The 27068-nt window shown below is 36.8% G+C and overlaps 2 long non-coding RNA genes across 2 annotated transcripts; both read left to right on the forward strand.

The window, feature by feature from the left end:
- The first annotated feature begins 6422 nt into the window (after window positions 1–6422).
- LOC106429543 lies at window positions 6423–8529 on the forward strand. Its single transcript, XR_001285811.3, has 6 exons — window positions 6423–6788; window positions 7010–7224; window positions 7308–7440; window positions 7525–7819; window positions 7893–8118; window positions 8192–8529. It is a non-coding gene; the product is annotated as an uncharacterized LOC106429543 (long non-coding RNA).
- Window positions 8530–17694: 9165 nt separating this feature from the next.
- Window positions 17695–23406, forward strand: LOC106429551. The gene is made up of 3 exons (XR_001285816.3): window positions 17695–18068; window positions 22403–22459; window positions 22694–23406. It is a non-coding gene; the product is annotated as an uncharacterized LOC106429551 (long non-coding RNA).
- Window positions 23407–27068: the final 3662 nt, after the last annotated feature.

Below are 27068 nucleotides of genomic sequence, written 5' to 3' on the forward strand. Positions count from 1 at the left end.
AGAGAATCGCCGAGTCTTTTAATCATCTTCTAGACTGTCAAAGGGAGCTTCTAGCCTCTCCATCTATGGTTTTTTCTATCAGGGAACGTGCTGCCCACGATACCTGGTTTAAGCTTGCAAAGGCAGAAGAATCCTATCTATTTCAACAATCACGAGTAAAATGGATAGACGTCTGTGACTCCAACTCAACTTACTATCATCGCTCTCTCTGGTCACGGCAAGCGATAAATCAGATAATTTTTCTCACCCAAGACAACGGGGACATCATTGACACGCCTGAGGGAATCAAGGAGTCATGCTCTACGATTTTATCAGAATTTTCTAGGGGGAACTGTTATTCCCTCATCAGTTTCCAGAGAAGACATTGCTGCGCTTCTTCCCTTCAGATGCTCGCCAGAAGTGATCCAGCAATTGGAAGCTCCCTACTCACCTGAGGCTATAATGAAAACCTTCTTCTCTCTCCCCAAAGGAAAAGCCTCTGGCCCTGACGGTTATCCTAGTGAGTTCTACACTGCCCACTGGAAATCGGTAGGTTTGGATATGATAAATGCAGTCTCGGAGTTCTTTCATTCAGGCTCTATTCTTAAGCAATGGAATGCAACTGTTTTAACTCTTATTCCCAAGAAGACTAACGCGACATCCATCTCTGACTTCAGGCCCATTTCCTGTTGTAACACCACTTACAAAGTCATCTCCAAGCTTCTTGCTTCTCGGTTAAAGCAGGTTCTTCCTCTGGTCATCTCTAACACGCAGTCTGCATTCATCCCGGGTCGTCTAATGATTGAGAACGTGTTAATGGCTACTGAATTGGTTAGTGGCTACAACTGGTAGAATCTCTCCAAAACATCTATGCTTAAGGTAGATTTAAAAAAGGCTTTTGACTCACTGGAATGGAACTTCATCTTCAAAGTTATGCAAGCTCTCCATTTCCCCGAATCATTTATCCATCTCATCCGACAATGCATCACCACAAAAAAGTTCTCGGTGGCAATAAATGGTGAAATGTGTGGTTATTTCAGTAGTACAAAGAGCCTTAGACAAGGAAACCCGCTCTCTCCTTATCTATTTGTGCTTTCCATGGAGGTTCTATCACAGCTACTGAATACTAACTTCTGGAATGGCCATATTGGATATCAGCTGAAAGCTTCGAATCCTATAATCTCTCACTTGGCTTTCGCAGATGATCTCATGATCTTTTTTGATGGCGAGAGGGATTCTTTGATTAACATTGCAGACACCCTGGAGGTCTTCGGATATGTGATTATCTCCCTTGATGCACCGCAAGCTTCGGATATGTAATTATCTCCCCTTGATTGACCAGCTCACCCGCAGGTTTTCATCATGGTCCCTCAGGGTGCTAATATCTTCTGTCATATACAGTACAGTGAACTTCTGGTTTTCATCTTTATACTTCTAAAGGGGTGTTTAAAAATGATCGAATCACTCTGCTCTAGATTCCTTTGGAATGGAAACATCACCACAAGAGCTAAAGCTAAGGTCTCTTGGCCGCAAATCAGCTTTCCCAGAGATGAAAGCAGACTTGGGTTCCGAAATCTTTGCTTCTGGAACAAAACTCTTTGTCTTAAACTCATCTGGCTCCTCTTCTGCGATTGGGAGTCGCTTTGAGCACTATGGGTTAAAACTAATCTCAAACAAGGTTCCTCTTTCTGGTGTTTAGATGAAAACATGACAGCATCATGGACCTGGAAAGCTCTACTTAAACTGCGGGAGCTTGGCAAGAACTTCATTAGATGTGCTCTGGAGAATGGGAATAAAGCTAGCTTCTGGTTTGATCATTGGTCCCTTCTTGGACCTCTAATTGATCATTTTGGTCCCTCGGGCCCTGCATAAAACAGAGATTCCACTACAAGAAAACAAAGAGGTTCCCGACAGAATTCCCGATGGAAAAAAAATCGCTCGGTATTTACTGACGGAAAACCGACAGATATTAGTCGGAATACATTTCCCGAGAACTCGTCGGGATTCCGTTGATAATTCCTGACCAAAAATCGACGACCCATAATTCGTCAGAAAATACCGAGGGGTTTCTGACGATAATAAGCCCGTCGGTAAGTTACCCACATATTCCCGAGGCATAAATCTATCTGTTAAGTGACCGTTGAGATCCCCGACCGTTTACCTACGCACTCCGTAGGAATACCAAGTTTGTCAGTAATCCGTCGGTAAATACCGACAGATTCTCGATGGATAATTTAGCCGTTTTATGACCGTTTGAAAATTAAAAATTACCTACGGATTCTCGACCCAAGTATCCGTCGGTAATGTCTCAACTTTTTCTATAAATAACGTCTCTCCCTCATTCGTTCATTCACAACTTAAATCAGAAGAAAAAAATCATGGATTCTTACAATTATTTTCGTTCTTGGATGGATCAACCTCATATGGATCCAAATACAAATCTACTTACGGAAGAATATTCACGTGGTGTTCAAGAATTCATGGCGTTAGTGGAACGACTACCAGAAGCACCAATCGGTAAATTGATATGTCCCTGTTCTATTTGTAAAAATAATAGAAAAATTAAAAAGATGGATATTTGGAGTCATCTATATTTAAAAGGGTTTATGCCGGGTTACAAGAGATGGTATCTTCATGGAGAACAAATATTGGATTATGCTAGTACTAGCGAACCTCAGACTGCGGATAGGGTAGATGAACCTAGCACGGATGTAGATTTTGGGGTAGGTACTATGCAGATGGTAAATGATGCATATAGAGAAAATTTTCCTTCTCAAGAAGAGGATGAAGATAGACGAGAAGTACCCAATTTAGAAGCTATGAGATTTTTTGAAATGCTAGATGCAGCAAAACAGCCATTATACAAAGGGTGTAGAGATGGTCATTCACCTTTATCATCTGCAAGTAGATTGATGACGCTAAAAACAGACTATAATTTGGCTGAAGAATGTGTGGATGCGATTGCTGATTTTGTGCGTGATGTTCTACCTGAAGATAATCTTGCACCTGGTTCATACTATGAGGTTCAGAAATTGGTTGCTGGGCTTGGTTTACCGTATCAGGTGATAGATGTGTGCATCGATAACTGCATGATTTACTGGAGAGAGAATGAGAACCGGAAAAAGTGTAGATTTTGTCAAAAACCTCGGTTCCAGGAGACAAGTGGTAGAGTTCCGTTTCCATATAAACGAATGTGGTATTTGCCGCTGACAGAAAGATTGAAGAGGCTATACCAGTCTGAACGCACAGCAGGAGCAATGAGATGGCATGCAGAGCATTCTACAGATGGTCAGATTACACACCCTTCAGATGCAAAAGCTTGGAAGCATTTCCAATCAACATATCCTGAATTTGCGTATGAGAGAAGAAATGTCTACCTTGGATTATCTACAGATGGTTTCAGCCCTTTCGGAAAGCATGGAAGACAATATTCTATATGGCCAGTCATTCTGACGCCTTACAACTTACCGCCAAATTTGTGCATGCGGCGAGAGTTTTTGTTCCTCTCCATTCTTGTCCCCGGTCCAGAGCATCCTAAGAGATCACTTGATGTGTTTCTTTAGCCATTGATATATGAGCTGAAATTACTATGGGAGCATGGTGCTCGTACATACGATGTTTCGTGCAAAGAAAACTTGCAGATGCGAGCAGTTCTTATGTGGACAATAAGTGATTTTCCAGCATATGGTATGTTATCTGGATGGACGACTCATGGGAGGCTATCTTGTCCATACTGCCAAGACAACACAAATGCTTTCCAACTAAAACACGGACGAAAGACGTGTTGGTTTTGACTGTCACAGGCGATTTCTACCACCTGATCATCCATATCGTAAGAGTACGACATTATTTACGAAGAACAAGAAGGTATTTGACAGTCCACCTCCTGAAGTTAGTGGGACTTATATAGTGGAACAGTTAAGAGATTTCGGTGTTGAGAGCACGCCAAAGTTAGGTGGAAACGGACATTACCCAGTCGGCGGTGTTGGAGAATATCACAACTGGCAAAAGAAGAGTATTTTCTGGGATTTGCCATATTGGAAAAATCATTTGTTGCGGCATAATTTGGATGTCATGCATGTTGAGAAGAACTTTTTCGACAATCTGATGAACACTATTCTTAATGTCCAAGGCAAGACAAAAGATAACTTGAAGTCTAGATATGATTTGGTTGATATTTGTTCTCGAAGTGAACTTCATGTTGATGCGCAAGGAAAAAGTCCTGCTCCCATTTATCGATTGGATGCAGCTGGGAAGGCAGAGTTCTTTGATTGGATTATACATGGCGTCAAATTTCCAGACGGCTACGCATCTAATTTGCGTAATTGTGTTGATAAAAATGAAGGAAAATTTGTTGGTATGAAAAGCCACGACTGTCACGTGGTGATGCAGCGTCTCCTTCCGTTTGCCTTTTCTGGACTATTACGACGAAAGGTGCATGAAGCAATTGCAGGTATATTTTATATTAACAAATTGTCATTAAATAAATAAGGATTTATATTTACTTACATATTTGGTATTTCTCTTGCAGGTATAAGTGCTTTCTTTGGTGATTTATGCACGAGATCAGTCAAAGTAGATGGAGTTCGCAATTTGAAGGATAACGTACCTGTGATTCTTTGCAACCTCGAGATAATATTTCCTCCATCATTTTTTGATGTTATGGAACATCTTTGTATTCATCTCGCAAGAGAATTGGAACTTGGTGGTCATGTGCAGTATAGATGGATGTATGTTTTTGAGCGGTATATGTTTCATCTCAAGAAGATGGTCAAAAATTTAAGTAAGGTGGAGGGCTCTATAGTGGCACAGAGCATCAATGAAGAAACATCAAACTTTGCTGAATACTATTTCCCATCTGAAGTTCGAACACAATGTCGAAGACCTGGCCGCCATGATGACAGAGGTGAAAAGGCAAGTTACTATGTTTCTGTTCCAAACATGTTCACACAAATTGGGCGACATAGTGAAAAATCGAAAAACCGAAGACTTACTGAGGCTGAACGTACGCATTTGCAAACATATCTACTCACCAACTGTGAAGAAGTTCTTCCATATGAGAGGTACATACAAAAAAAAATTGAAAACAAAATTGTTCAAATTGAGAGTCATTTGCAGTGCAAAAGGAAGGCAGTTCGAGGAGAACTAATGATTCTGGTGTTTCTTCGTCATCTGGTGATGATGTGTACTACGGTAACTTATGCGAAATTTTGGAAATCCGGTTTCCGGGAATGATAGGATTGAGGTGCACGGTCTTCTATTGTGATTGGTACGACTACACTCTTGACCGTGGAGTGAGGATAGACGCATTTGGTGTTAGATCAGTACATTCGCAACGGAAATTACAGTATTATGATCCAATCATTCTTGCTTCACAGGCTGATCAGGTTTGTCGTCTTTGAATTCAATTTGGTTTCATGAGTAATAATATTAAAATATAAAATATATATATATATATATATATATATATATATATATATATATATATATATATATATATATATATATATATATATATATATATATATATTGAGTTATTATGCTTCGTTTTTTCAGGTTTGCTATATCCGTTATCCACGGGTTAGGCAGAGAGATGATCCTTGGATCACTGTAACGTCAATCAATCCAAGAGGGCGAGTAGAAGGAGTTTCTGAGCCATTGCAACCAACTCTAGCAGCCATCTATATCCTACTGAGGATTTAGCATCTGTTGAACTTGTTGTTGATTTAACTGGTTTTGGAGAAGATGATGTTGTGCACTCAGAATCAGAGGCCGAGATTGGAGAGTATGGCAACGATTCAGATTCATGTTCTTCTGATTCTTCTTCAGATTCAGAGTAGATCAAAATACTTATATTGTATTAATTTTTTCTTCAGATTCAGAGTAGACGAAATAAACTTGAACTACTTTCTATATTTTTATGCAATCTCATTTTATAATCACTTATTTAAAAAATGGTTATTTTTATTTTAAAATCAATTTTATGAAATCCCATTTATAATCACTAATATAATATGGTTGTCTTTAAAAACCATTTTTATGATATCCCATTTTATAATCACTTATTTAATTTGTATGTCTTTTAAAATCAATAAAACATAATCTGTCGGCAATTCGTAGGGAATACGTAGATATTTTAAATCCGTAGGCAATCGGTCAGGAATTACCGACGGATTCCCCAGAGTTTGTGGTTTCAATTATTTTAACATCAATTTTACACAAACCGAATGATTGATTACCTACTTACAAGTAGATCAGATCATATAAAGAGTTAAAAAATTATGATGAAAGTGTTAAACGCTCAATACTTAAAAATGTTAATAACACAACATCTTATATATGTTATACGGCATTTAACGTAATGTATTCTTACGGATTCGGTTGACAGTGGATTATTGACAAATTGGTTTACAATCATATATATGGTTTGTATAACCCACAAACAATATTGAGAACCAAATTATAACGGTTAAAAGACACCGAAATCCCAAGCCGTAGGAAATCCGAAGGTGCGCAGCAGGTAGATCGTAGGTAATCCGTGAGGAATTGATGTGCAAGTACCCACGGATACCCGACGAAATAAACCCGGGAACGATCACCGCCAATTTTTTCGGTGAAAATTACCTACGGATTCGCGAGAGAAAAACGCCGTCGGGAAAGTTTTTATATTAAAATGGGAATTTCTTTTCCTTGCCCATTATTCTCTCTCTCTCTCAAACCATATGTCGCGTCTCTCTCTATTCGACGGAAAGCAAAGGGTTTTCTTCTCCCTTTTCACTCATCTCATCCCAAATCTCCACTAAAATCATGTAAGATTTGATTCCTTATTTATATATTATGTTAGATTGTTGTTAGGATGTTGGATTGGATGATTTTGGAATTTTTATTTTACGGACTGTGTTGTTATTGTTTTGTTTGTTAAGGTTTTCCTTGGTTTTCGTTAGTTTAGGATTGACTCGGAGCTTTGAATTTCCGAATTGTGTTGTTATTGTTTGTTTTGATTGATGGTAACCAATTTTTTTCTCTAAAGGTCTGGAACACCTACACAGTCTCGACGTCCTTTATCTCGAGGTACTAGTAGTAGTTCTTCAGCGCCTTTTGTATCTCGGGAATCACCATCCGCACCTTCTAGGATGGACAGCCATTGCCGACTAACATGGACATTGACGAGTTGATCCGGCAACCTGGCCGAGAAACCCTTCCACGTCTCAATCCTAATTATAAAACCATTCCAAACACCACTTGGTAATTTTTCAGTTCTAAAAGTACTTAATTGTTTTATATCAAATAAGTTTACAACTAATTATGTTTTTTTTTTCGTTTTCCAGGTTTGGATTATCAGAGAGTGGTGTCAGCAAAAGTCTTCTGAGAATTGTTTACTCTGGTTTGCTACCGAAAGGTTGGCCGACATATGCAGAGATTCCTCCACGTTACCGGGACCTCTGGTTTCGGCAATTTGCGGTAGAGTTTTTATATTTGTAAATACTTCATTTTTTATCTTTATATTTCTAACATTAAATTTCTTCTTTTTAATTGCATTTGTAGCAAGAGTACAATTGGGATTCAGGATTGACTGGGAGAGTGAAGATCTCATTTGATCGATACGCCACTAGATACTACAGCGGTAGAATCAGTGAGTGGAAAAAAGTGTGGGAGGCTGGGACCCCCTAAGAACGTCAGCCTGACCGTTTTGGAGGAGTTGATAGTTCATTGGGGGAAACCAGAAACAAAGGCCCAGTCGGAAACCAACTCGAAGAACAAGCGTAGCGACCGTGGCGGGAAAGGAGCTTATGTCCACAACCTTGGCTCAACTAGTTTACTTTCTCGAGAACGTGAACTAGTAAGTTTTAAAAGTTTAATTTAAATTAGTTTAAGTAATTGTATTAATTTTATATGTTTTGGTTTGATGGTAGCGAACGAGGGTAACCCCGTTGATGCTTTCGCTCTATTGAAGTCTGCTCACACCAACAAACAGACTGGGGAAATTCAGGATTCGCTTATAAAGGATGTCTGCGATCTTGTATTGTCCAGACCAGAGCAGATGACATCATCTCAACCCAAAATTCTCAATCTGAAGATGGATCTTTTGCTTTCTCCAACACCGTAACTTTGGAGCAACTAAACAACCTTGTTCTTGAGGTATGTTTTCTAAGTATTTTCTCATGTTACACATAATATCTAAGTTATTATAACTTATTTAGTTTTCATGCAGGCTGTTCCAAAGAAAAAAGGTCGATACGTTGGGATAGGTCGTTCAATCAATGATGGATCATCTTCTTCGGTTCATTGCCCTTATCCTGTTCAAGACCTCCTGGAACAGATCAAGAACAAAGACGAGGAGATTGCGTTATTGAAGACCGAAAATGCTGAGATCCGGGCTGAGCTACAAGTAACCAAGAGTCTCACCGAGACAATTATGGATAAACTAAAGAATCGTTTTGGAGAAGATTTTTAGTTTTTATTTTATTTTCAAACTTGTAATGTATATATTGACTACTTTTAAAATTATGTTTAATACTATTAGTTTTAAAATAATAATTTCAATACGAATTGTTTTAAATAATTAGAAAAAATTGCAAAATGTATCAAAATAAAAAATTTCGGATACTCCCGACGGAAACAAGCGGTCGGGTAATCTCGGTAATTCCCGACCGAAATTTCCCGTCGGGAATGTGAATTGTTACCGACCGACTAGTTCCGTCGGGAAATCTCGATCTTCTTGACAGGTTCAGGTTCATGGGTCCCGACGGATTTATCGGTCGGTATTACTCGACGGATTTCTTCGGTCGGGAAATCTTCCTGATTACCGACGAGCTTTTACCTACGGCACTATGCGTTGGTAATCCGTCGGGAAAGGGTCTGTAGGTAACCTGTCGGGATTAGTCGGCTTTACTCTACGGATTCCCGACCGCTTTTCAATTCCCGACGAAATAGGGCCGACGACACGTTTCGTCGGGAATCGGTAGGGAATGTCGATTCCCTACCGATTCCCGACGATATTTTCCCTCGGGATCCGCCTGTTTTCTTGTAGTGTTCTCTTTACCTCTTTCGTGGCAGATGCATGCTCAGATCATGGGTGGACTCTACGGCCAGCTAGATCGCCCGCAGCAGAAGAGTTCCAGATCATGCTTTGCTCGATACCTTTACCTTCTCTTGCTTTATCTCCTGACACTTACTCTTGGACTGCCAATGATATGGACCTGTCAGATTTCTCTGCAAAACACACTTGGGAATCATTAAGGCCCCGGGGACAAAAACAGGAGTGGGCAGACAAGGTTTGGTTCAAAGGCCACATCCCTAGCCATGCTTTTATTATGTGGGTGGCGCAGCTTAATAGGCTTCCAACGCGATCTCGTCTTGCTTCATGGGGGCTTCAGATTGATACATGTTGTTGTGTCTGCAATCACTATCATGAAACTCGTGATCACCTGTTTTTTGAGATGCGCATATGCTGAGCAGATTTGGAAACTGGTGATTCGTAGGCTTGGATACAGGCCGTCCTGTTCCACACTTGGGAGGCCCTTCTTTCTTGGATTAGCTTGAAGGTCTCTCACTGTCCTCCTACCCTTCGTAAGCTTGCAGTTCAAGCTGTCATATACAGGTTCTGGCGTGAGAGAAACAACCGCCTACACAATGGAGCACCAACACCACCAGCTGTAAGCTTCAAAGAGATTGATAGACAAGTCAGGAACGCTATTTTGACAAGAAAGAAACGCTGTATCTTCAACAACCTAATGACAATCTGGTTGACGCATGAATGATGAATCATCTAAGCTCCTGAAGTTTTAAATTTAAGCTTTCCTCTGTTTTTTTTTTTTTGCTTAGGTTTGCTTTCGACTTTTAATTTTTTGTACAAGTACAAACATTCTCAATGCTAACCAATGGGTTTGGGCTAGTGGCACTTGAGAGACAATCCTAATATAGCGAACCCGTAGTAGTTTGATTCCCATTGGCCACCCGGGCTGCCTTAAATGATAAGAATATGTGGCTGCTACGGGCCTCGTTAAATTAGTCGGTTGACCTCGGTCGCCAGGTCCCAACGATTATAAAAAAAAACAAACCAAAACACTAACAAAATAAGAATAATTTAACATAAATTTAAAACAACTATCATTATGGCTGAAAGAAGTTTTTTTTTATGATATTTCCTTAACTGGGTATATATATCATATTGTAAAATTGTATAAATGTGTAAACATTCACCAGATATTTCAGTTTGCTGAGCTTTTTGTCGTTTTACTTGGCTCTTGATATCAGTTTCATCTTTAATGTGCTCGATTATTTTATTTTAAAAGAATATTTTAAATCTTGTTTTTTTTTTTTTGTAAAAAGAATGTTTGAAATCTTCTCAACTTCAAAATTCAAGAACTCAAAAGTTTCTTATCAGGTTTGTAATGGTTGTAATTATTCGACACCGTAATTTACAATTTTTAAGATTCTACATCTTTTTCTTTTTCACTTATTCATTCAATTTTCATTTAACATTTTCACTTACAATAGTTTCATTTAATAAAATTCAACACCATACTCCATCATTTTTATCTCTCATATTTCTTTTATAATTTTTTTTGATGAAAAGTAAATAGAAAATATCTTTCAAAAATCATACTATATAAAAATTAATTAATTTGTAATTCTTTTGTGACACAAAATATTTTTCATCCATTTGATACAAAATAGTATTATCTTAGAAAATAATTATAATATTATAATAAAATACATATTTCTATGTCGAACTCAAATACATATTTCTTCATAGAAATATAGCTCCTGGTTGTAGGTGGGGTAGTTAAGTGTGGCACCTCCAAGCTTCTCACTGAAGTAAGCAATGGGTTTCCTATCCTGCATCAAGACAGCACCAATTCCTTGAAGCAAGCGTCTTAGCTTCTGGTGGAGGTCGCGGTGATAGTGAGCAGGCACGAAACATTTCCTCATTAGTAGGGTAAGCTCGTCCCATGTCTCAATCGGCCGTTCACCTATTCTCCTCCTGTGGATCAAAACTGATCATACCAATTAATAGCATAGCCAGAGAATTCAGTAGCAGCAAGTCTTACTTTCCTAAGTTCAGAAAAGTTTTGACAATCAAACATATGCTCAATTTTCCTTCCCCACTCAAGAAAAGCATCAGGATCATTTTTACCATCAAAAGGTGGAATTTTCAGTTTCAATCCGTTCAAACTATCATTAGTACGACCAATTCTAGCAAACAGTCTAAGCTTGGAGAATCAGAGCAAGGTTGTGGAGAACACATGATAAGAGGTGTCGGAGAAGACATTGCAACGGCGTCGAAGATGGTATAGAAGATATGGAGGAAATTGAAGAGCCAATGTGAGAGAAGAAGAAGATGAGAATCTGAAGCTAAGAAGTGATAGAAGAAATATGTTGGAGAAGAAGAAGAGTCGGAGAAGTATGGTTCCAAGCTCGCCATCGTCCTTACCCTTTCGGTGGCGGCTAAGATTGAGAAAGAACTTGGTTAGGTTTAGATAGGTTTAGCTATAGTAAATTGGTTTAATTAGGGTTAGTTAATGATTGTAATTTGTAATTGTAAACTATGTAAACAAAATTTTAATTTTTATAAATTGATTTCTATTTTATTTTTTTATTTTTAAATAATTAAATAAAAATAAATAATTTTAAAATTTAATTATTTTAATGTAAATAATAACAAAAAATAAATGCTATTAAAAAATATTTAATTGCATACAAAAAAGCGCTATCGTATATAACAATAAGATAATAGTGTAAAAAAGCGCTATTTAAAATGCTTAACCTACTATGATGGGCGATGATACATCGTTTCAAAAACCGCTATCGTATCGATAGATAGCGTTTTTTATCTGCTAAGAAAACCTTTTTCTTGTAGTGAATTGATTAGATCATGTGTATGTATATAGACAGATCATACATGTGAAATAGAAAATCATATCGTTTCGTTACAATAAAACTTATAAAATTGCAAAACTCTATTTTATCATTTCGTTAACTATACACACACAATTGTAGACTTTAAATTTCTGTTATTCTGTTTATACTGATTATATTTTACATTTAAAGTATATTATGACAAACTATGAAGATTTTATATCATAATATTCTCTTTATTGGAAATTTGGTTATTTGAAAAATTCATTATTAACACTTTGTAACTCACAAGTTTATTCTACTTTTCATTTTTATATAGTATAGTTTAATGTTACAAAATATCATATACTATTTCAGATTTTTATTTATTGAAAATATTGGAAGCATATTTATAGTTTATATTTGGTTTACACTTTAGTGATTAAGGTTTAGATTTTAGTATTTAGAAATTGGGATTCGGGTTGGACAAGATTTGGTATTTAGGGGTTGGGGTTGGAGTCCTATACCACTTGAGCGATATTGAATAGAACACTCATGTACTTTCAAATCACGCGGATGTATATTCCAGGTTGTTTCAGGCACAATCAGTGTGGTCCCATAAAGCGTGAATCCATGCCATTCCTCATTTGAGATGGCACCATCCTTTTTTAACGCCTACAATATAAATGTATGCAGTAAATAAGTGAGTGACGTCAGCAGTATTACGTGATTTGATAGAAAATAGTGGTGTTTCAATCATGTTTATACCTTGAAGCGAAGACGTCATCCATTCAATCTATATGTTATCGAGTACTTTCAAATGGGAAGAGTATAACCAACTCAATCGTGAGCTAAATATTAGTGAATTAATAATGTCAAAATAACCGTTATATTTTAAATTTATCTTTAGAAATTGGCTACTCAGCAAATTAACCCCAATAAAATAATAAGAACCAAACTTAATAAGCTTTTTAACGTCTAAACAGATTTTATTGATATTTCAAAGGACAAGTCTATATATATATAAAGTTAGTTTTTCCCTTCTTCTGACAAATGGCAGGGAGTTTTTGCGACACGTGTCGTCCATGTATTTTGTTTATATTTTAGGTCCGTCTTATCTTACATTATTACAATTTGGCCAAGTACTTTCTAATCGTGAACTATCTAATCATTTTTGCACTAACTATTATCGTATGAAGTTTGATAATTTTTTTATTGTTCACTAAAATTCAAGATGACTAAAGAAATAAATAAAATAATAGAAATATATTTTACATATTTAATTTATTCACAACTAAACATAGCATAAATTTTTGTTATTTTACTACTTTTTTACCATTTTCTATTATTTAATTTTATAAATTATATATTTATTTAACTATTAAAAATATAAAATGACCAAGCTACTAAGAAGAAATTAGAGTGCAATACATAATCTAAACATAAAACTTCCACACTCAGAGGAAAAAAAAATACCATAGTAACACTAACTCAATAAAGGTTTGAAGCTTAAAAAAAATCAACAAAGAAGACTAGCCTATCTCATCTTACCATCAAATGTCTTGGGTAGAACAAAAAGATTTCAGAAAAAAGTAAAAAGATAAAATATGAGATAAAGCAATCCCCGGAACACAAAGGATCGCGATCAAGCACCAGCGCAATAAACAAAGAAAACGGGTCAGAAAAAAAAAATCATCGGAAGAACAAAGTCACCACGAGAAAAAAGGACGCATGTCTAAAGCACCGGAAGCACAACCACCAGCTAAGAGAGCACCTCACAAACTAAACAAGCACATAGGAAGCGCTCATGCCTGGGAAGAATCACAAAACTCTAAATAGAAAAAAAACAAAGCTCCAAAAGAATAACTCTGCACACCTACTCTAACGTTAACGGATGCATGAGAAGAAGATAAACAAACTGAGTGAGGGAGAAGGGAAGCCAACCACCGAGAAACCAAAGCTTAAGCTTGAGACCATAAACAACCTTCCAAATGTACAAAGCATACACAGAAAAAAAAAACACTATCCAAACCTGGAGTAGCAAATATGGCGAAAGGGAGAGAGCCACAAGAGACGTGATCACCGATGAAAGGTGCAACAAGATGAGAGAACAAAGAGATAAAAAGAGACAAAATGAAATCAAGAAACCATGGAGCCATCCTCGAGCTATTAAAAAGAACATAGAAGTTAGATCACCAAAAACCCGTCTTGAAAACCAAGACGAACAGAGACTATTGACGCCAAACCAGCAACGAGTAAAACAACATCAATGACAACTAAACTCTGACCCAACCCAGCGATATGTAGTTTCTAATCGTAGCCAAAACCTAAGGAAAAAGAGGACCAATACTGACCGAAATAACATACAACGCCGTAAGAAACAACCGCACAACATGGAACTAATATGCATGATCTATAACAAATACCAGATAATATCACAGAAAAAGAAGGTGAGGAAAAACAAGAGCATGGAAGTGAGTCTTTTCTGAGTGATGGTGAGAAGCACTGCACACAAGAGAGGTAAACGAAATACATAGATGGTGATGGCTCAAGGCCAAAAGATGGGAGAGAGTGCAAAAAACACTTAAAAGAGTAATATTCAAAAATGTGGAAAATTAAAATACAATTTTGATGTTGTTAATCTTAAAATCAACAAATGCCTAAGACAAAGTTATTGAAATTCAATATGTTTTACATCAGAAACTCACTTCACCACTAACAAGTAGTATTATGCATACAACAACACATTATTAAAAAGACAAAAACATAATATATTAACTTATTACCTACTACTACATAACATAATAAAACATCAAATAATGCTCTTCAAAAATAAATACTGTCATCAAAAAATCATATTTAAGAACAATAAAACAATATTCTTCTCGAAGCGCGGACAACCTCCTAGTAGAGTTATATAATGGTGTACAAATCATCAACACATAAATTACTAAAGAAGCTGAAATATGCGACATATGGTGAAGACGAATTATTTGGAAAAATGAAGATTGATGTTGATTTCTTGTGCAGTAAGCCTTACATGCTAATAGAACATGTAGTATTTTACATTATAAGAAAAAATAAGGAAAAAGTAAATATACAATAGAAGAAACAGAAATAGTACATTAAACATATATTGTAATATTACCGTTTGATATAAAAACAAAAAATTAGAAGAAGTAAATATACAATATAAGAAAAACAAAAAATAAGTAAATATACAATAGAAGAAATAGAAATATTACATTAAACATCAATCGTAACATTACCATTTGATATAAAACAAAAAAAGAAGAGAATAACTAAATATACAATATAAGAAAAAATAATAATACGTAAACATACAATATGAGAAATGATAATACTACATTAAACATATATTTTTCTATTTTTTATTAAATATACAATATAAGAAATAAAAATACTACGTTAAACATATATCCTCTGTTCGGAACTATGCTAGGCGCTAGTCGGGCGGCCACTCCGGGCCTAGTGAGTTATCAAAAAATTGGAGAATAAGCGGGGTATATGCGGGGATTAGTTTTATTATTATTTTATTTTATTATAATGTTTAACTTAAATATAAAATATAAATATATTAGAACGTAATAGTTTTTTGTATGTTATCAAAGAAATTTATATTTATTGGTTGAACAAAATTATTTGTTAGCATATGTTAATACCATACATTTGAAAAACTAATTATTCTAGACTAGTTTTTGAATGTTTATTATTTGTATATGTCTATATATTAAGCTCTGCATTCTACTACCAAAGATTCATTTATTTCTAGTGGTTGAGTCTCATGTTCCGCACCGAATAACCTGGGTTCGATGCTTCTTGACTTCAATTTATTTATTTTCGTATTGTTAGTATTGATGTTCAAAAGTCCCACATCGGTTATAGATGAAAAATGAGACAAAATCTGACTCTATAAATATATATTTCAGATACTATAGAAAGGGTAAAGTAATTGGGCTTCATAATTCTTCTATAGCCCAATATATACTTTAACAACTTATAACTTAGGTTTATATAATTTGACCGATTAGTTATTGATTGGGCCACCTAATTGGTTAATGGGCTGCCTAATCAGTTAAATGGGCCTTCTAATTGGCGTCCCATTTTGTTTGGCGATTGTATCAAAATTGCTGCAGGAGATATCCGGGTAGCAGACGGCTAGGCGGCCGCGTTTTTGAACAGGGCATCTATCTAAAAAATGTACAATTTTACATTTTTATTATTTCTAAATATTTTTATATGAAGGGACTGCTAATCTCGCTCTCAAGCACATGGCTACAAATATCTCTGCAATGGGACAATACCCATCATGACTCATATGGCAGAACGAGCTATTGAAGGTAAAATAGTCACAAGTACACATGTTGGTAAAAGAGTCTAACTCCCAAGAATCATTTTTATCTCCAATAATCTCAGACCACCAATTCATACACGTGATTGTTTTCAGTCCTTTCAGCTCATCAAACAAATGAGCAAGAATCATTCTTCCCTAAGAACAAAAAGAAAAGAAAACATAACGAGTTACAACTTTTTCGAATGATGGTAAGCTGTATTGAACTATAACTAAGAAACCAAGTCTAGTCCCAAAATTGCTACCCGAACGCAAGCAACGGTAGGACACAACCAAATCTGTCATAAACAACTGCAACACAAGGAGTCAGGGACACAACCAAATATATCATAAACAAACACACCAGCCGCGATTAATATTACAACTTAAAGGGTACCATATTGATCTTCAAGATGTACACATAGCAGGATCACAAAAGCAACAAGCAGTGGTGTTGCCATAACAGAATGAAAAGGAGCCCACTGCCACAAACCAGAACCTTAAAAGATACAAACAACATGATGCTAACAAAGAGCAAAGGTGATAACCACAAAAGATGTCATAGATGGAGCAGACAACAAAATCTACCACGAGAAATCACAGCATGAAACAGCCATAAAGGTGTAAATATAAATCTGCAGAAATAAAAACAGAGCCAAAGGATGATAAAGACTTCTACTTTAGACACCACTAAACATACAAGGATCCAATTTTTATAGTTTGTACCTTACCCAAACTAAACTTAAGTCAAAACTCAATATCAAAAAAACCCATCAGCTGATGCAGATAATTATCCCAACTTTGGATATACCAAAGAGAAGTAAAGACTGAAATTACGAAAAAGAAAGAAAGAAACTGACCACCATGATTGAGAAAGAACATGATCAAACTTGAGAGCGAGAAGAAAGGCGAAGGAGAAGAGAAAACTATGCGATGAAAGCGCTTGAAAAGACTTCCAAACTCTTCTCCAACTCACTACTTTTCTTGGAGAAAAAAAACGGTTCTTTCGAATCGACGAGGATGAATTTCCACGACAAAAGCAGATGATAACAAGCTTAATTTACAATAATACTCTTTTACTTTTTGTGTGTGGATTGTGTATAAAAGTGAACGGCAATTTTTGAAAATATAACATGATTAACACTACAACTATTAGTTAGATTTTTCTTTGTTAAAAATAGTCGAAGTGACATATCGTTAAAAACTAAATTACAACAAAATTTTAAAAAATATATTTTATGATTTGTAATTTTATCTGTAAAATAATTAGATTATATTTAACTAAGTTTATGGTTTTTAAAATAAATAGACAAATTTGACGTGATAAAAATATAAAAATTAATTTAACTTTTAGCTAGAAATGAATTAAACATTTTAAATATATTTAAATACGTAGGGAGGGTTTTACCCTAGTTATATTTGTATGTTTTATTTATGTTTGGCATTTTCTCTTCTAATATACAAATAAATGGTGACGTTGACTCAAGTTGGAAAATAAAATTAAAGAGTGACACAAGAAAATAACGAATAAGAAGCGAAACTAATAAAAATATTATACATAACAAAAAAACAAAAAAAAAACCCTCTCTCTTCCTAAACGCTCTCTCCTCTCTCCCCCGAAGAAGAAAACTCAGCCGATGGTTTCTGCTCGGCCGGCGTCCGTTGGCTCTCGAGCCACGGCGTTGAGCCTGTCCTTGTGTTCTGTTTCTTTGTTAGGTCCTCGGTCTCCTTGTTGTATGATGAAGCAACGGTCCACCGTTTGAGCTCCGGTTCAATGTTGGTGTTTGAGCCCTAGATCTGAAGAGGTGATGATGCAGCAGTGACTCTCTCGACCCTACCAGTGGCTTCCTATCCTGATGGCTCAGATCTATCCGCCTCCGTTTAACCGCACGGTCAGGTTCGTGTAGGCGCGTGAATCGCGTGAAACACTCGTCCTTGGTTCTTCGTCTGAAACGGGTCGTTGTGGGGGTGGTGGTAACGAGTCTTGTGGATCTTGTCTCTAAAGGCTGTGGGCTCTGTTCCGGCTTCTTATCCAGCAAGTAGATCTAGTTTTATTTTTAGTTATGTGCGTTTCATGAAGTTTAGATATCTTTTTGGCTGTTATCTCTCTCAGAAAATTAGTGGACCCTTTGGTGATTTTTGGTCATAAGCTTGTAGTGTTTTCGGGTTTTGATGATGGTGTGAACGCTTTCCAGTTTGTAGCTACCGGCCTCTTGTTGTGTGGTTGGTGGTCGCTAACGGGTTTGACCTCGTTGATCTCCAGATCTGTTGAGATTGGAGTGTTCTTTGTAAGGCTTTTATTGAGGCGTAGCTTGGACGCAATGAAGTTGTGTCGCTGCCGTATCCGGAAGAGAATGTGGTCCTAGAGCGGATCTATCTTGCCGGGTTATAAAGTCTGGTTTCGTTAGTTGGAGAGGTGTGCTCTCGGTGTTGTAGAGGTTGATGTTATTGTTCGGTCGTCCGAGGGCGACAATGATAAATCTCGTTCAGAAGCTATTGCAAGCTTAGTGTACTACTATCATGGGGGGTTTGGAATTTTCTTTTGTAGTAATGTATGTGTGTGTTCTTGCTCCTTGATTATATAAGCTGCCCTGTATGGGTTCTAGTTGCCTGTTCTATGGGCTTTAGTTGTAAAATCGAGATACAGCGAAAACACAAGGCACAAAGTGATTCCAAGAACTCGTGTATCTTTTATTAGAAATCTTTTACACAATCTCTTACAGACTTGTTTGATCCGAATTACACAACTCGACACGGATCGATTTCTAACAAACCCAACTTACTTGACTCAACACATGTTGATCAAGTCTACCAATTCACTCAGCTATGAAACCCCAAAACCCTTTGTGTTTCTCTCTCAGAATTACCACGTGAAAGCTCTAACCCTAATCTTTGGTAAAGCCACCATATATATTAAATAATATTTTCCTATTATCTAATATAATATTTCCTATATTTTAACATCACCAAATATTCCAATTTGTCATCTAATAACATTCCTTTAATGCTTATTTCGTCAACCAAGCATATGAAAATATCACACATCATCGCAGCTTGACGTTTCCTTTTTATTCTCCGAAGCATGTGTCACACATTACTCTCCATGTGTAACACATGTACACGAACCAAAACTCCACCACAGCAGCAACCTGTCAAGCGCCAAGTTCTTGATATTACATTCTCCCCCTTTTTCACTGAGTTTTACAACTCAAGCTCAATAACCTCTAAGCACAATATGCATCATACATCCCATCAAAGTATTAACTTAAACTCCCTCTGAATCAAGTACCATCTCCCCCTGCTTGAGTGGAAAACACTGTGAAAAACTTCATGATACTTGTTGGACCATCAAAACCCTCAACTCCTTCTTCGCCATCGAACTGGTTCTTCAAGTTCAGTATTTTGATCAACCATTCGAGTGTATGACACATTGGTATGCTCGTGTGACACACCTTTCGTAAACTTGGGATACAGATCCTTCTTAGCTATCCATACATATCCATACCTTCTAGGTTCCACATAACAAAGGTTCATCCACCAAGCTCGCTCAATCTGGTGTCTTCGAGAATAACAGAAATCAACCTTATGACCATGATTCCCACAAAACAAACAACCATTCTTCCTAGTTATTGCAGACTTTGGAGAGTGTAGTTTTGTCTGATCATTAGGTTCTTTTTTCACAGGTGTAATGTATGTCTTTTCTCAGCTTTCGAGCTACTTTCAGGGTTAGATGGAGTACCTTTTACAAACTTGATAACATCAACTGGAATAGCTTGATCTTTTGGAGCAGCACCCTTGTATCCTAAGCCCCAATTCACCTTTGGAGGTTGTCCAACTGATAATATATGATCTAAAGTTTCAGATCCTCTGTTCAGCATCCTTAACTTTTTGTAATTTTCACTGAGTTCTCTTTGCAGCAGCTGACTTTTCTCGCGTTCCTCATTCAATAGCTGTTTCGTCGGATCATATTTAGTCTCCATACTCTTTAGATTGTAGGCCTGCTCAGAGATTTTCTTTTGTGAACTATGTGGATCAGACTCCTTCTCTTCTTTTGACACTCCAGTCTCAGATTTATTGTTGGTTTCCAACTCTAAAATGTTCACTTTTGCTTTCAGCATTGTTGTATCTTTGATCAGCTGAATATTTTCTTCACTGAGTTTAGCAAATTGACCAAACAGAACCTGATACTCAGCTAGAAGATCCACATCTATATCACTTTCTGCATCACTATGTGACACATCGGAGTTGGTGTGTGACACACACGACGCACGAAATTCACCTTTAATGATGTCTTTTCCAGACCCTATAGCTCCATGAAGAGCCACAAAATTTAGAGCATCTTCTTTTCTTTCTGGCTTTTTGTCATTGCAAATTCTCCTCTTCTTCATCTTCTTTGTGTTCACACAATCTGATTTTATGTGTCCATAACCATTACATCCATTGCACTTGATTTCTTTTCTCTTGAATGATGGACAATCTGTTTTGACATGTCCACCGCTCCCTGCATTTTATTTTTTTCTTCTTCTTTAGGCAGTTTGTCGTTGGACATCTTATACAAGAGATTCATGGTTTCTTCAAGTTTCTGAATCATCAGGTGAATAGATTCTTCAAGTTTTTGAGCTCTTTGGATGTCTTCTTCAACTGTAACTGTAAAGTCTTGAGCAGGTTTTGAAAACTTAGATTTCAGTTCCATCTCCTCAGCCTTTAATATCCCTACTACCTCAGCAACTTGAGTTCATCAGTGTTCATCGTCAAGTTTATTGCTGCTTTATGTGCTGCAAACTTAGTAGGCAAACATCGCAGAAACTTCTTCACCAATTTTGCATCTTCGTATTTTTTACCTAAAACTTGTGCTTCATTGGCTATGGAGCTAAGCTTTGCACTGAAATCTCCTATCTTCTCATCATCTGTCATTCTTATGTCTTCAAACTGTGATGCAAGAAAATCCAATCTTATCCTCCTAAAATTTGCAGTACCCTCAAAAGCATTTTGTAGTATATCCCAAGCCTCCTTAGCTGATTCACATCCCTGTATAAGCTCAAATTGCTTTCCATCTACAGAACTGAAGATTGTATCCAGTGCTTTCGCATTAAACCTTGAAAGTTTTTTCTCTGTTGCAGTCCACTTTGTCTTCGGTTTAAGTGTCTTCAAGCCATCTTCTTGCATCACACACGGTTCTTCCCATCTAGAAGGAACAACTGTCCAGATATCTTCATCAGCTCCACGTAAGTTTGCTCTCATTCTCACTTTCCAGTACCCATAATTCACATCATTCAGCAACAACATATTATTTGCCAAAATCGCCATATTCTCTTCTCAGGATCTCACCTTGGTTCGAAGAACTCTTCTTCGTTTAGATGTCCGGCTCTGATACCAAATGTAAAATCGAGATACAGCGAAAACACAAGGCACAAAGTGATTCCAAGAACTCGTGTATCTTTTATTAGAAATCTTTTACACAATCTCTTACAGACTTGTTTGATCTGAATTACACAACTCGACACAGATCGATTTCTAACAAGCCCAACTTACTTGACTCAACACCTGTTGATCAAGTCTACCAATTCACTCAGCTATGAAACCCCAAAACCCTTTGTGTTTCTCTCTCAGAATTACCACGTGAAAGCTCTAACCCTAATCTTAGGTAAAGCCACCATATATATTAAATAATATTTTCCTATTATCTAATATAATATTTCCTATATTTTAGCATCACCAAATATTCCAATTTGTGATCTAATAACATTCCTTTAATGCTTATTTCGTCAACCAAGCATATGAAAATATCACATAACATCGCATCTTGACGTTTCCTTTTTATTCTCCGAAGCATGTGTCACACATTACTCTCCATGTGTAACACATGTACACGAACCAAAACTCCACCACAGCAGCAACCTGTCAAGCTCCAGGTTCTTGATCTTACATTAGTTTGTAACAATGGTTGTACTCTTCAAGATGAATGAATATTTTCAGATGAAAAAAAAAAGAAGCGAAACTAATATAAACCGTATTTTCTGTTACACGTTTCCGGTTATCCAATAGAACAAATGGCAAAAAAAAAAAGTTTCTGATGACGACGTGTCGATAATTAGAAATATCATAGTTTCATCCTAATTGAGTTGTCTTCTTCGCTTTCTCTAATTTTCATTATTTATGGGTTTTTGATGATTTGATTTCGACAGATTACTAATCGAATATCAGATTTCAATTTTTGTTGATTGATATCAGGAATTAGATTATCAATCGCCATGGCTGATATATATTTCAAGTCGGAACACCCACTGGGTAAGTTGTTTGTAATGTGTTCATCTACCTTTCTTCATGGGGTTTTTGTTAGTGATCGATCACTAGAAAGAATGTATCTTTGTTACTTTCTTGAAAGGATTAGATTTCCATTTGGCTTGTAAGATCATTGATAGAAATATACTCGATTAAGATTTGATCAATTGCTAATGTATTATTTTATAATGTGTTGTGTCATAATCATTAATCAATCCTTTTGGGATTTTGTAATGTCAGAGAGGAGACAGATTGAAGCTTCTCGCACCAGAGACAAGTATCCAGATAGAGTTCCTATAAATACCTTTTTTGATACTTTGCTTTGATGTGTATATTCTTCTTCTATGTAGCTTTCTTCTTTAACAGATGAAGTGTATGTTGCAGGTGATTGTAGAGAAAGCTGAGAGAAGTTTGATGTTCCCAATATCGACAAGAAAAATTCAGTAGTGTACTTGAGATTGATCTGTGACTTTTTTGGGTTTGTGTGATTCAGGTACCTTGTACCGGATGATCTGACAGTGGGGCAATTTGTGTATGTTGTCCGTAAAAGAATCAAGCTGAGTGCAGAAAAGGCAATCTTTGTCTTTGTCAAGAACACATTGCCTCCAACTGGTGATTAGAAACTGGTTTTTGTTAGTTTTGTTCGCATAAAACACTGGTGTTAATTTGCGCAAACAATTCTCTGCAAACTCGAAGCAACAATGAATGCTTGTATATGTATTTATGCAGCTGCAATGATGAGAACAAAGACGAAGATGGGTTTCTCTACATGACTTATAGTGGAGAGAACACTTTTGGTTTGGTTTAAAATCTGTCTACTTTTGGTGTTTTCATATATATATATATATGCTATGCTCTTTGAATATGGAGAAATTATCTATGTTGCTTTCGACTGATTATATGTAAATGTTGCTTTGGGCTGATTATATGTAAATGTTGCTTTTGATGTTGTTTTTCTTTTTCCAAGTATGGTTTTTACACCTTTACTAAAAAAATATGTTATTCATAACAAATACAATGATAGATTAAGATCTTGAGAACAAAAAGGGTTTTTCTTTTCATTTTCAAGAATTAATCTCTTCTACTGCACAAGAAGATTCTTCATTGACTTGAGACTTATGAAGTCACCTATCTTTGCTTTGGCCTTGCCGGAATTCTTGCCGCACTTTTGATGTTCTCTTCCTCCAGGTATCTCTCTGATCCCTCCGGTTCTTCATTTTGATCAGCCCAACTTGGGGCCTCAGTTGTCTATATCACCCCGATAAAAAATTTCACAAACTTAAATAGTCCAAAATCTTAATGCAACATCATATCAAAATCCTCAATGAATCAAAGAAAAGTAATATTACCCATTTAGAGATACATGTTACTTGCTTTTGGGTATAGACCAAAAATGAATTATATTTCTAAGTTATAAACTAAAGAAAATAGAAGAGAAGAATGTATGTACCTCTAATGTCTTGAGAGTTTATTGGAGAAGAAAGACGATCTTGATATTAGCAAAATGAGTGCAAAAATTGAGATTATTATACTCCCTCCGTTTTAATTGTCATTTTAGACTTGGATACACAGATTAAGAAAATATTTACTAAAAACATCATAATAATACAGCATTGTCAATAAACCTAATAATACAGCATCATAATACATTCACCACCACATTATCTACCTATGTCGACTTTCTTTATAATTACCTTTTCTTGTTTAAGTCATGTTTCTTTTAAGTTATTAAGTTTCCTGTTTTAATAAGGGTTAGGAATTCTATAACCGACCAGTAAGACTTATATAAGTCGTGTGCTTTGGCTTTTATGACACAGTTTTTGAAATATAATAAAACTAGAGTTTTTTTATAAAGCCTTGCATTGATTCGATTATGTTATCAATTCGAAAGCCTTGTGTTGATTTTGATTAGGTTCATCAATCCAGGAAGTCATGTCTCTAGAGGTTTTCGATAAAAACCCTAAATTTGAGCTGAGTTATCGTTGGTAGGTAGCACCATGTTGGTATAATAGCTTTGCTACATTCCTCGAATTTTTCCATTCATCATGGCAAGACCACGATGAGCACCTGTTCGACCCAGAGCAGAAATCACCAGTGATGCAATCGCTGAGCTTTCAAGCTCAGATAGCACACAATCAACGCTTCTCTTCACACTCGCCGTCCAGCGACCTCTACAAGCAAATCCTGGTAATGTCGCCGAAGAAGAAGACAACCCTTTTACTCCACTCCGCAACAATTGTCCACTCTTACGGAATGTAGACCACGGAGCCGCTGATGATTATCAATGGGAAAGTGGATTCAAGTCTGAAATTCCAGAATTTCATGGTACCCCAAAAACAAAAGAGTTACTTGATTGGATTGTCACTGTTGAAGAGATTCTCGAGTTCAAGAGAGTTCCCATGGATCATTCATTGTGTTCATGTTATTGCAATGAAGTTCCGCAATAGATCCGTAGCATTGTGAACACAACTAAAAGCAACTCGGACTCGCTTGGGCAAGCCAAAAGTAATGGCATGGGACAAATTAAAATCCAAAATCAAGAAAACATTACTACCTTATAATAATGACCAGCTCATGTTCCATATGCCAAGGAACACGATCTGTGGCGGACTATTCAACATAATTTATCATCACTCGTGTTAATATCCAAGACTCAGAACGAAAAATTGTGGTGCGTTTTACAGCAGGACTTCGACAACAAATCCAGCACACCATCAATCTTTTTCATACGTCAACATTGTCAGAAGCACATCAGCAAGCTCTTACTATCGAAGCTCAAACCAAAACGTCCTTCTCCTCTTGGACTACTGCTCATCCGTCATGACCTACTCAAACACAGACACCTAAACCAGCAACAGAAGACGCAGGTCATGTCAAAACAGAAACATCTATCATTCATATCTTCGACAATCGACCAGCTCGCCTAAATTCCCTTCTTTGTTTCTCTTGTGGTGAAATTGGGCATCGGCAATAAAACTGTCCAATGCCTAATCGACGAGGATTTCTTCTTGATACTTATGGAAACGATGTGGAAGTTGTCTACGAAGAAAACAGAGCCACACATGAGGAAACAGAGGTTCTTACGAAAGATACGAGTAAAGCTTTAATGCTCCGCCGTGTTTGTCTTGCACCTCATGTAATTGATCAAAATCCACAACATCACAACCTTTTTCATTCAAAATGTACAATTGGTGGTAAATTTTGTAAGTTCATCATCGATTACGGGAGTAGTGAGAATTTTGTTGCAAAGGAAGTAGTCAATAAGCTTCACATGCCAACAAAGCTCCATCCTTGTCCTTATAAATTAGCATGGCTCGATCAGAAAACGGATTTGTTAATCACTCGCCATGCCTTAATTTCTTTTTCTGTGGGTGATTCGTACAAGGATAAAATTCAGTCTGATGTTGCTCATATGGATGTGTGCCATCTTCTAGAAGGCCGTCCATCAATATTTAATCGCAGAATTCAGCACGACGGTTTCCGTAACACTTATAGCTTTTGGTTCCAAAACCACAATTTTACTCTCTAGCCTTCTGTACCAGACAATCAACTGTCCCAACTTTGCTAGTTATATTCCTTCAACACAAACAATTCGAATCAACATTTTGAGAAGAAGGGATCGTCTTTTCTCTCATCAATACGAATTCACCATCAATATTACAATCTGTTCCGCCTTAATTTTATGCTATTCTTCAGGAACTCAGCGATGTCTTCCCCGCTGATTTACTACCCGGCCTCCCACCTCAATGTGATACACAACATCGCATAGACCTGGTGCCAGATGCAATTCTTCCAAACCGAGCTCACTATCGCATGAGTCCTACAAAACATGAGAAAACTCAAAAGTCAAGTCGAAGATTTGTTCGCTAAAGGATTTTTGCTTGAGAGTTAAGGCTTTTCTTATACCGAAGAAAGATGGTTCGTGGAAAATGTGTTTTGATAGTCGTGTAATCAACAAAATCAATGTACGCTATCGGTTTCCTATTCCCCGAGTGAAAAATCTACTTGATCAAATTAGTACTGCAACCGTGTTCTCTAAACTGGATTTAAAAAGCGGTTAACATCAGATTCGTATACGGCATGGGGATGAATAGAAGACATCATTAAAGAGTCGTAAAGACTTTTCGAGTGGCTTGTAATGTCGTTCGGATTGTCGAACGCACCAAGTACTTTCATGAGAGTCATGAATCAAGCTCTACGACCTTATATCAGAAAATTCGTAGTGGTCTATTTTGACGACATCCTTATATTTAGCATGGTGCTAGCTGAACTTCTTCTTCACTCCGCGAAGTCCTCTTGATTCTACGACATGACCAACTTTTTGAAACACTCAAAAAGTGTGAGTTTGGTTCAGCAAAAGTCCACTTCCCTGGCTACATTTTTTCTTCTGAGGGCTTATCTATAGACCCGGATAAAGTAGAGGCCATTCAGTCATGGCCGACACCAACAACACTATCTGAAACAAGGAGCTTTCATGGTCTTGCAGCATTCAATATGTGTTTCATACCACAATTCAATAGTCTAATGACGCCTCTAACCAATTGTATTCGTCGAGATGGGTCGTTTGTTTGGACCGACGATGCTTCGTGAGACTTTTCCATTATCAAACACAGAT

Source organism: Brassica napus, chromosome A3 (genome assembly GCF_020379485.1).
Source record: "Brassica napus cultivar Da-Ae chromosome A3, Da-Ae, whole genome shotgun sequence".
Lineage (NCBI taxonomy): Eukaryota > Viridiplantae > Streptophyta > Magnoliopsida > Brassicales > Brassicaceae > Brassica > Brassica napus.